Below are 11592 nucleotides of genomic sequence, written 5' to 3' on the forward strand. Positions count from 1 at the left end.
CCTGCACATCTTTGGGTTGTGGGGGCGAAACCCACGCAAACACGGACAGTGACTCAGAGCCGGGATCGAACCTGGGACCTCAGCGCCGTGAGGCAACAGGGCTAACCCACTGAGCCACCGTGCTGCCTTTGTTGGCAATATTTTTGAGATCAGCAGCGAACACCATCGCTTCACCACTGATTGCAAAATCAAAACCATTGTACTTACAGCACAGAAACAGTCCATTCAGCCCAACAGTTTTATGCATATGCTTAGGACATGGGCTTGCTCCTGGCCCACGCCATCTCAGCTGATCAGAAAATCTTTCTATTCCTTCTCCCGCATTTGTTTATGTAGCTTTTCATTAGATGTACCTATACTATTTATACCACTTCACGAATTTAGGGAAGGAAATCTGCCGTCCTTACCTTGTCTGGCCTACATGTGACTCCAGACCCACAGCGATGTGGTTGATGTTTAACTGCCCTCGGAAATGGCCAAGCAAGACACTCAGTTCATGGGACATTAGGGAAGGGCAATAATTCTGACCTTGTCACTGACGCCAACGTGCCAAGAAAGAATATTTAAAAGACTCTTGTCGCCTACCACCTGTGGTATTGAGTTCCACATTCTAACTACTCTCTGGATAAATAGATTTCTCCAAATTCCCTAATGCATTTATTTTATTCTATTTATGGTCCCTAGTTTGGTTCCCCCCCCCCCCCCCCCCCCCCTCCTCCCCACAAGTGAAATATCTTTTCTACATCTACCCGAACCAATTCTTTCAGAATTTTAAAGACCCCTATCAGGTCACCTCAGCCTTCGCTCTTCCAGAGAAACGAACTCCAGCCTGTTCAATCCTTCCTGATATTTATAACCTGGAACCAGACCATAGGGTCCAATTCATTTCAAACAGAAGCAGTTGATGTTCACTCACTGGCAGAGCCTTCATCATCGGAAATCTCCATTTGGGATCATCAACATGTTAAAGGACCATCTGAATGCTTCTGAAATGAAAACTAAAGAACGGTCGCTGTCTGCCTTTCTCTTGACTGCTCATTGGAGGTGACGTAAAAAATGCCAAGTTTCGGCCATTCAGCCCATCGAGCTCTACTGTCCAAAGACGGTGTACAATCTGATTTACCCTAAATCCAGATCAAAACTCGGGGCTATAAGAAGGTTGTCACTGATAAACCTGATCGGGAATTCAGGAGCAGCAACTTCCACGCCCAGCGAGTGCTCAGGATGAGGAACACAATCCTACATGGAGTGGTTGATGGGAATTGCATATTGCATTTAAGGGGAAGCTCGGTAATTGCATTTGAGTGGAGAGTTATGCTGGTGGATCAGTTGGGTTGATTGGTCTGCTTTTGTGTAAATTTTACATAATTGTATTCCAATTAATCTGGCCAGGAAATATCCTTCATAAATGCTCGCTAAACTCAGAAGTAGCCCAGATGAACTGCTTCCATTGTCATGTTTTTCATTTACAATCAGCTTCACGCACTCTCCCTGACACTAGGGGTAGAAGATTAAGAGTCATTACGACCTACAATCAAATTCCAACCAGATAGTTATCCAACTCCATTTATTTGCAACAATCTTTGACCCGGGTCAGTGCAGCCAGGGCAGCACGGTAGCATTGTGGATAGCACAATTGCTTCACAGCTCCAGGGTCCCAGGTTCGATTCCGACTTGGGTCACTGTCTGTGCGGAGTCTGCACATCCTCCCCATGTGTGCGTGGGTTTCCTCCGGGTGCTCCGGTTTCCTCCCACAGTCTAAAGATGTGGAGGTTAGGTGGATTGGCCATGATAAATTGCCCTTAGTGTCCAAAATTGCCCTTAGTGTTGGGTGGGGTTACTGGGTTATGGGATAGGGTGGAGGAGTTGACCTTGGGTAGGATGCTCTTTCCAAGAGCCGGTGCAGACTCAATGGGCCGAATGGCCTCCTTCTGCACTGTAAATTCTATGACAGAGTGTAATTGGTCCATTCCCTGAAATAATGTTCAGCCTGAATACCCCCAATTCACAAACTCTATATCAGTAACAACCTACTCATGCCTTCATCTAAGGCACATGCCACCCTGACTTTGAGATATATTTACTGTTCGTTCATGATCTCTGTGTCGAACATCCTACCCAACAGCACTGGACCTACACCACAAAGACTGCAACGGCTCAGGGTGGCGGTTCACCATGGGCGGCACAGTAGCACATTGGTTAGCACATTGCTTCACAGCTCCAGGGTCCCAGGTTCGATTCCTGGGTTGGGTCAATGTCTCTGCGGAGTCTGCACGTTCTCCCCCTGTCTGCGTGGGTTTCCTCCGGGTGCTCCGGTTTCCTCCCACAGTCCAAAGATGTGCAGGCGAGGTGCATTGGCCACGCTAAATTGCCCTTAGTGTCCAAAACAAGATTGGATGGCATTAAGGGGATAGGGTGGAGGCATGGGCTTGGGTAGGGTGCTCTTTCCAAGAGCTGGTGCAGACTCGATAAGCCGAATGGCCTCTTTCTGCGTTGTAGATTCTATGATTCTATGAACTAGGGATGGGAAATAAATGTTGACCTTGGAGATTGTGGGAGGTGCTGCCAAATAAACTTTGACAGGTTGTTGCAGTGCAGCCTGTAGATATTAAACGCGGTGGCCACAGTGAAGGGGGTGAATCTTGAAGGTGGTGGATGGGCTGCTGATCAAGCAGGTAGCTTTACCCGAGATGGTGCTCAGCGCCTTGAGTGTTGTTGCAGCTGCTCTCGTGCAGGCAAGGGGGGAGTTTTCTATCACACTCCTGCATCAGTAAGTGCCTTTGTTTGGTTACTTACTGTCACATGCAGTGCCGTGCCTTTGCTTATAAACGCAAGATCTAAATTCAATTTTTGCTTCATTACAAAAATAACTTTATTTCCTATCTACAAGCTGTTAAATTTCTGAAGTCCTGACGTGTGATAAGAAGGCCAGAGAACTTGTCAGAATTCACTCCTTTACATTTCCACTACTGCTGAAACTGCTTGGAGTGAACACATCGCTGCTGATTTCATGTCAAGCCATTAAATGCTGATGGTTGGATAAAAACATTTTATTAACAACATATTCTTTCTTTCTACAGTATGAATCACTTATCTTTACCTGTGTCAGACCTTAATGCCACTTTAACCAGATCTTTATGTGTTTTCTGTCATCGTTTATACACAGCTTGTACGGTTGATTCACTCTCTGGAAAAGGATTGTACAGAGGCACTCTCTTGCTTAATCTCTGGAAACAACGACATCTCCTCATAAATCTTTTGCTTCTATTGTGACACTCGTACTCAGGAAACAGTGACAAAAACAACACTTGCCATTTGGTTCCGATATACGTTCAATAAAAGAGAAACACTCATTCAAAGGACTTTGAGAATCCCTGCTGATTGTCCAGATGAAGAATTTCAAAGTTGTCCTTCAATTCTGCCCATTGAACAGCTCATTGTCCCGACTAGAGAAAGGACGAAATTCTGAATGGCATAAAGCGTTAGTATCTGGGGATGCCACAATAATAGCCAAGCAGTTCACATAAAACGTGACTGTTCAGAGGTATGGGCTACGCTCTTAAACTGAATTCCCGTGTTAAAGACCATACGGCTCAGTCTTTTGCTGTACTCTGCAGTAGCTTTTTTGCCCGATTATTATTGTCTTGTTTGCTCTGCTCCTGCTCACTCAACCCCCTTCAGATAGAAATCAAACACGTCCCTTCCCCTTCCCTCTCTCCACCTTGAACCACCACGCACACTACACTCATTGTAAAATATCCTTCCAGGTTAACCAATTGGTAATCCGATACAACCTACACAAATGGGGGCACCTTGGAATTAGGAGCATGAACAGGGCCATTTGGCCCTTTGAACCTGCCAAACAGTAGGATCGCAGCTGATCTGGTTGCAGCTTCAACTGCACTTTCCGCCTGCCAGACCTTCCGCCCCCCCCTCCCATAGCCTAGAATTAATTCAATGACCCAGCCTCCACTGCTCTCTGCAAAAGTGAATTCCACAGACTAATGACCCTTAGCGAGAAAAAAAGCTTCTCCTCACCTCTTAACTGACAGACCTCTTAAACTGTATCCTATAATTTTAATCTCTCCTGCAACTGGAATCCTCTCTGTATTTACCGATCAAGTCACCTCGGGATTTTATAATGTTTCAATAAGATCACCTCTCAGTCTGATAAACTCCAGTGGGTACAGGTCCAACCTGTTCAACCCTTTCTTCATGAGGTAAGCCACTCCTCCCAGGAATAAGTCCAGTGGACCTTCTCTGAACTCTTTCTAACGCACATGCCTGTCTACTTTTATTAGCATCAGCTTTCCCCTGTCCTCGAGGCACGACCTCTTTCTGGAGGTTGGACCCTTGCCAGTCCTCAGATGACAAACCCACGTGGCTCACCTTCACATATGAGAATTGAGAGCCAATGGGGCTGCATTCTCTGACCGCCAGCCTCGCGTTTCTCGGTGAAGCGCTGGTGCCGGGATTCTCTCTGCCCGCCGCTTGTCAATGAGGTTTCCCATTAACGCCATTCCACACCATTGGGAAACCTTCTGGCAGGGGTGTGCTGCCAGTGGGGAAGGAGAATCCCAAAGACCGGAGAATTCTGGGAAGTATTATCCCCACGTCAGCCATTGGTGACTGTAGATGGCCCAATCCTTTTCTCTGCTGACGTCCACATGCTCAAAACAGGAACCGTGACTGATTTTCTTTCTTTCTCACAGCCCAAGGACTACAGCAGATACATGACACAGAAACGATTGTCCCAACCAAACAATGCCAGTGTTTATGCTCTACTCGAGCCTGCTCACATGGTTCTCTTATCTAAATATAACAACTTAACCCTCTATTCCTTTCTCCCTCATGTGTTTACCTGTTCCACTGTCAGAGGGTCAGTACTGAGGGAGTGCTGCACTGTCAGTGGGTTAGTGCTGAGGGAGTGCTGCACTGTCAGAGGGTCAGTACTGAGGGAGTGCCGCACTGTCAGAGGGTCAGTACTGAGGGAGTGCTGCACTGTCAGAGGGTCAGTGCTGAGGGAGTGCTGCACTGTCAGAGGGTCAGTACTGAGGGAGTGCTGCACTGTCAGTGGGTTAGTGCTGAGGGAGTGCTGCACTGTCAGTGGGTTAGTGCTGAGGGAGTGCTGCACTGTCAGTGGGTTAGTGCTGAGGGAGTGCTGCACTGTCAGAGGGTCAGTACTGAGGGAGTGCCGCACTGTCAGAGGGTCAGTACTGAGGGAGTGCTGCACTGTCAGAGGGTCAGTGCTGAGGGAGTGCTGCACTGTCAGAGGGTCAGTACTGAGGGAGTGCTGCACTGTAAGTGGGTTAGTGCTGAGGGAGTGCTGCACTGTCAGTGGGTTAGTGCTGAGGGAGTGCTGCACTGTCAGTGGGTTAGTGCTGAGGGAGTGCTGCACTGTCAGAGGGTCAGTGCTGAGGGAGTGCTGCACTGTCAGAGGGTCAGTACTGAGGGAGTGCTGCACTGTCAGTGGGTTAGTGCTGAGGGAGTGCTGCACTGTCAGAGGGTCAGTACTGAGGGAGTGCTGCACTGTAAGTGGGTTAGTGCTGAGGGAGTGCTGCACTGTCAGTGGGTCAGTACTGAGGGAGTGCTGCACTGTCAGTGGGTTAGTGCTGAGGGAGTGCTGCACTGTCAGTGGGTCAGTACTGAGGGAGAGCTGCACTGTCAGAGGGTCAGTACTGAGGGAGTGCCGCACTGTCAGAGGGTCAGTACTGAGGTAGAGCTGCACTGTCAGAGGGTAAGAATAAATTATAATTTCTCCCACACGAGTGGGAGCTTGCTATGCACAAATTGTCTTCCTACTTTACATCATTGACTACACTTTGAAAATGGGTGTTAAACAGCTTGGAACTGCTTTAGGTTGTGAAAGGTGGTATAAAAAATGCACACACCATTTTAATGTTTCATTTGTATTTGTTTTATTTTTCAGGAGACTGCCTGTTCCTGAAAAGAACTGGACATTATAATAATAATCATCTTTATTGTCACAAGTAGGCTTGCACTAACACTGCAATTAAGTTACTGTGAAAAGCCCCTAGTCGCCACAGTCCGGCACCTGTTCGGGTACACTGAGGGAGAATTCAGAATGTCCAATACACGTAACACGCACGTCTTTTGGGACTTGGGTGGGAGGAAACCGGAGCACCCGGAGGAAAGCCACACAGACACGGGGAGAACGGGCAGGCTCCGCATGGACAGTGACCCAAGCCGGGAATCAAACCTGGTAGCCTGGCGCTGGGAGGCAACAGTGCTAACCACTGTGGTACTGTACCACGCATCAAGATTTAGTTTTACAGGTTGAGGTATCTTGTTCAGCTTTCCGCAGGTTGTTTACGTTTTGCATTCGGAAGATTTCTCTGATGTGAACTGTTCCTGCAACTTTAACGCAATCAGGGCCTTCAGCTAAAGGTCCCAGCAGTAACGGAGATGTTATTAACGCAGAAATAGACTTTTTCCCCCTGGCAAATTAATATGGCAACACATGTAAGATTTTCCATGATGCCCCCCCCCCCCCCCCCCCCCCCCGCACCATTGAAATAATTTTCAACCTCATTCCCACTTTCCTTACAGGGAAATCTGACAAATGTCAACTCAACTCATTAATCACACAACGACTTCAGTCTACATCGCCGAACTGTTTGTTCAAATTTAACTTTCATGTAGAGAGCACATTTACCACAGCAAAACATAGTAAAGTACTTCACAGAAGTGATTATTAAACAATCTGTGACACTATGGTGATCGTCCCTTTGAGGGCAGCACAGCAGAGTAAGGGTCGTATGGTCTCTGCTGCCTCTGAAACAGACAATCGCCACAGGCGTTGAGTCGGGCAAGGTGATATTAGGAAAGGTGGTGCCCGGCCAACCACGCCTATATGTTCTGGTCTTGCCCCAGACTTACGGGGTACTGGACAGCCTTCTTCGAGGCAATGTCCAAAGTGGTGGGGGTGAGGGTGGAGCCCTGCTCGAAAGTGGCGGTTTTCTGGGTATCATACCAGCCAGATCTCTTTATGGTGGAGGAGGGCGGACATCCTTGTCTTTGCCTCCCTGATCGCCCCCCTGGAGAATCCTGCTCGGTTGGCGATCAGCAGCACCACCCAAAGCTGCAGACTGGCGTTCCGACCAATCGGAATTTCTCCAAATGGAGAAAATCAAATTCACCATCCATGGGTCGGAAGAGGGCTTCCACAAAACTTGGGAGCCATTCACCCAACTGTTCCGAGACCTGTTTGTGGCCAACACTTAAATAAATAAATAACGGATAGCCAGGGCAAAATAGCCAGGACGAGATAGAAAGAGGACCCCGGGGGGGGGGGGGGGGGGGGGCGGTGGAGTGGTTGCAGCAGCAAGGTGAGGTAGCAAAACCCAGCAAGAAAGAATAGGGGGGGGGGGGCAGTGAAGAAGGGGGGAAGGGAGGGGGGGTGAAGGAGAGGGGAGTTGGAGGGGGGGATAGGGAGGATTGGCGACAGAGTGAAAATAGAGAAACCTAAGAAGAAACCTTTGTGACTGTACCATAAATGAAAAGGAATGGCAACGTATATAATTTTGAAAATGCCAATAAAAAGATTTTTTAAAAAGAAAAGGTATCCAGAAGTTTGGCCAAAAGACAGGTATTAAAGATCGTCTGATAGGAGGAAAGTGAGACGGAGAGGTGGAAAGGTTTTGGGAGGTCATTCTAAAGCTTGGAGTCCAGGCAGCCAATGCTGGAGTGATTAAAATTGCACATGGACAAAGTGGCAAGAGCTGGAGGAGATCAAAGATCCCGGAGGCTGATGGGGCTGGAGGAGGTTGCAGAGATAATATCGGCCACATCTAGCATCTTCGACTCACCCCAGAGGATGATGTGGTGTCTGTGTTCCAGAGTTTAACAGCAGCCGGGCCCATTGCCAAGCGTTGCTGTACACTCGCCAGTACAACACTGGGGGACATGACAAGGGCAGGGGATGCAAGCCAGCCTGCTCAGACCAGGCAGAAACCAGCTGTAGGGGCAGTAGCAGCTGGAACAGAAGCATGGATATAAACGAGTGATCACAGAGGGAACAGCTTGTGTTCCCTCCTGCCCGACACGAGCAGATTTACCTGATTGACAATGCAGCTTTTTCAGTTTTTCCTTGACTGACCTTCCGTCGAGTGACGCACAAGGGCTAGAAGGAGTATTCCTTGACTCTCTCAGGAGGCACGGGGCCACCATTCTCCACAGGGTGACCACTCGCCACACACCTGGAGTTCACACATGCATCTCTGCACAGTGAAAGTCAGCAAACCACAAGACCGATTATTTCTTTGTGAAACTGCAGCGATTGTTTGGTGGCCTGGATTCGGAACGCTGGATCAGCCACACTTGTTGACAGAATTGCACCTGAACGTGACTGCAAAGCAATGGAAAATCATGGAGCAGGATTGGAAACATCCAGACTGGTCGCACAAATTTTGCAGTCGAGTGTTCCGCATTTGGGGACATCGCAGGCGCCAGCACATCCGATGTGCAATCGGATAGCCTCGTCCCGGGCGAACCACCTTCTTGATCATGGTTTTTACCCAGCCAGGTAAGTATGCACAAGCTGCTGGAAATCTCAAATGCTGTGGACAAACACAAGTTCACATCTGGAACATCTGTGTTAGGATATTTTGGCTTTGGCAAGACAGAATTAGCTAGAATGAAATCCAGGTAAAAAGGGTGAATATATGAGGACAATGGGGCTGTTTAGCACACTGGGCTAAATCGCTGGCTTTGAAAGCAGACCAAGGCAGTCCAGCAGCACGGTTCGATTCCCGTAACAGCCTCCCCGAACAGGCGCCGGAATGTGGCGACTAGGGGCTTTTCACAGTAACTTCATTGAAGCCTACTCGTGACAATAAGCGATTTTCATTTTTTCATTTCATTTCAATTTGCAAAGATTAGGCATGCGTTCCATTGAATAGAGAACATTAAGGCTCTATCAATCAGTGCACCAGAACCTAATGTCATAATTTACCTTAAAATGGTACTCCACGTTTACTGAGAGAGTTTGACTCTTCACTAATGACGCAATGAGATCTATGATGTGGAGATGCCGGCGTTGGACTGGGGTGAGCACAGTAAGAAGTCTGACAAAACCAGGTTAAAATCCAACAGGTTTGTTTGGAATCAATAGCATTCGGAGCACAGCTCCTTCCTCAGGTGAATGAAGAGGTGGGTTCCACAAGCACATATATAGACAAATAATCACCGGTGTGATTATCCCGCTCTCAGTCGCACCGTCTGGACCTGTAAAGACTTAATTACCTGCAAAGACTCACATTCAAAGTATCATTGTGGAACCGACCTTTTCATTCACCTGCGGAAGGAGCTGCGCTCCAAAAGCTAGGGGTTTGAAAAAAACCAGTTGGACTTTAATCTGGTGTCGTAAGACTTCTTACAATGGGATCGAGGCAGCAGAGGGTGGGCGGTGAAGAGAGACGGAAATGCTGGAGGGGCAGAGGGCGGGGGGGGGGGGGGGGGGGGTGCTGGTGGGGATGGACAAAACTGATCCTGCTTAGCACTGATAATCCTGTGCAATTCTCCCAGAATCAACAGGCATTTTAGATTAAGCTGCTGCAAGGAAAACAGGGAACAATATATAGCAACATTTGACACAAACCAGGAACCAGACACAAACATTGCATCAGGAACCTGACATGAGCACGACATCAACAACCCAACACTAACAGGGTATCAGGAACCCGACACTAACAGGGTATCAACAACCCAACACTAACAGGGTATCAGGAACCCAACACTAACAGGGTATCAGGAACCCAACACTAACAGGGTATCAGGAACCCAACACTAACAGGGTATCAGGATCCCAACACTAACAGGGCATCAACAACCCAACACTAACAGGGTATCGGGAACCCAACACTAACAGGGTATCAGGAACCCAACACTAACAGAGTATCAGGAACCCAACACTAACAGGGTATCAACAACCCAACACTAACAGGGTATCAACAACCCAACACTAACAGGGCATCGGGAACCCAACACTAACAGGGTATCAACAACCCAACACTAACAGGGTATCAACAACCCAACACTAACAGGGCATCAACAACCCAACACTAACAGGGTATCGGGAACCCAACACTAACAGAGTATCAGGAACCCAACACTAACAGGGTATCAGGAATCCAACACTAACAGGGCATCAACAACCCAACACTAACAGGGTATCGGGAACCCAACACTAACAGGGTATCGGGAACCCAACACTAACAGGGTATCGGGAACCCAACACTAACAGGGTATCAGGAACCCAACACTAACAGAGTATCAGGAACCCAGCACTAACAGGGTATCAGGAACCCGACACTAACAGGGTATCAACAACCCAACACTAGCAGGGTATCAGGAACCCAACACTAACAGGGTATCAACAACCCAACACTAACAGGGTATCAGGAATCCAACACTAACAGAGTATCAGGAACCCAACACTAACAGGGTATCAACAACCCAACACTAACAGGGCATCAACAACCCAACACTAACAGGGTATCGGGAACCCAACACTAACAGGGTATCGGGAACCCAACACTAACAGGGTATCGGGAACCCAACACTAACAGGGTATCGGGAACCCAACACTAACAGGGTATCAACAACCCAACACTAACAGGGTATCGGGAACCCAACACTAACAGGGTATCGGGAACCCAACACTAACAGGGTATCAACAACCCAACACTAACAGGGTATCGGGAACCCAACACTAACAGGGTATCAACAACCCAACACTAACAGGGTATCAGGAACCCAACACTAATAGGGTATCAGGAACCCAACACTAACAGGGTATCAGGAACCCGACACTAACAGGGTATCAGGAACCCGACACTAACAGGGTATCAGGAACCCGACACTAACAGGGTATCAGGAATCCAACACTAACAGGGTATCAGGAACCCAGCACTAACAGGGCATCAACAACCCAACACTAACAGGGTATCGGGAACCCAACACTAACAGGGTATCAACAACCCAACACTAACAGGGTATCAGGAACCCAACACTAATAGGGTATCAGGAACCCAACACTAACAGGGTATCAGGAACCCGACACTAACAGGGTATCAGGAACCCGACACTAACAGGGTATCAGGAACCCGACACTAACAGGGTATCAGGAATCCAACACTAACAGGGTATCAGGAACCCAGCACTAACAGGGCATCAGGAACCCAACACTAACAGGGCATAAGCAATCTGCCTGTAATTATAATAATTTTTATTAATGATAATGTTTGTTATTGTCACCAGTAGGCTTACATTAACACTGCAATGAGGTTATTGTGAAAATCCCCTAGTTGCTACAAGCCAGCGCCTGTTCGGGTACACTGAGGGAGAATTCAGAATGTCCAATTCACCTAACAAGTACGTCTTTCAGGACTTGGGGGAGGAAACCGGAGCACCTGGAGGAACCCACGCAGACGCGGGGAGAACATGCAGACTCCGCATAGACAGTGACCCGAGCTGGGAATCGAACCTGTGACCCTGGCGCTGGGAAGCAACAGTGCCAACAACTATGCTACCGTGCCGCCCATATTATCGGTATTCTCGGTAAAGGTAGAC

General features: G+C 48.2%; 1 non-coding gene across 1 annotated transcript; it reads right to left on the minus strand.

Moving 5' to 3' along the window:
- Window positions 1-8393: 8393 nt before the first annotated feature.
- Window positions 8394-8553, minus strand: LOC119954573. Its single transcript, XR_005458264.1, has one exon. It is a non-coding gene; the product is annotated as a U1 spliceosomal RNA (small nuclear RNA).
- Window positions 8554-11592: the final 3039 nt, after the last annotated feature.

Source organism: Scyliorhinus canicula, chromosome 19 (genome assembly GCF_902713615.1).
Source record: "Scyliorhinus canicula chromosome 19, sScyCan1.1, whole genome shotgun sequence".
Lineage (NCBI taxonomy): Eukaryota > Metazoa > Chordata > Chondrichthyes > Carcharhiniformes > Scyliorhinidae > Scyliorhinus > Scyliorhinus canicula.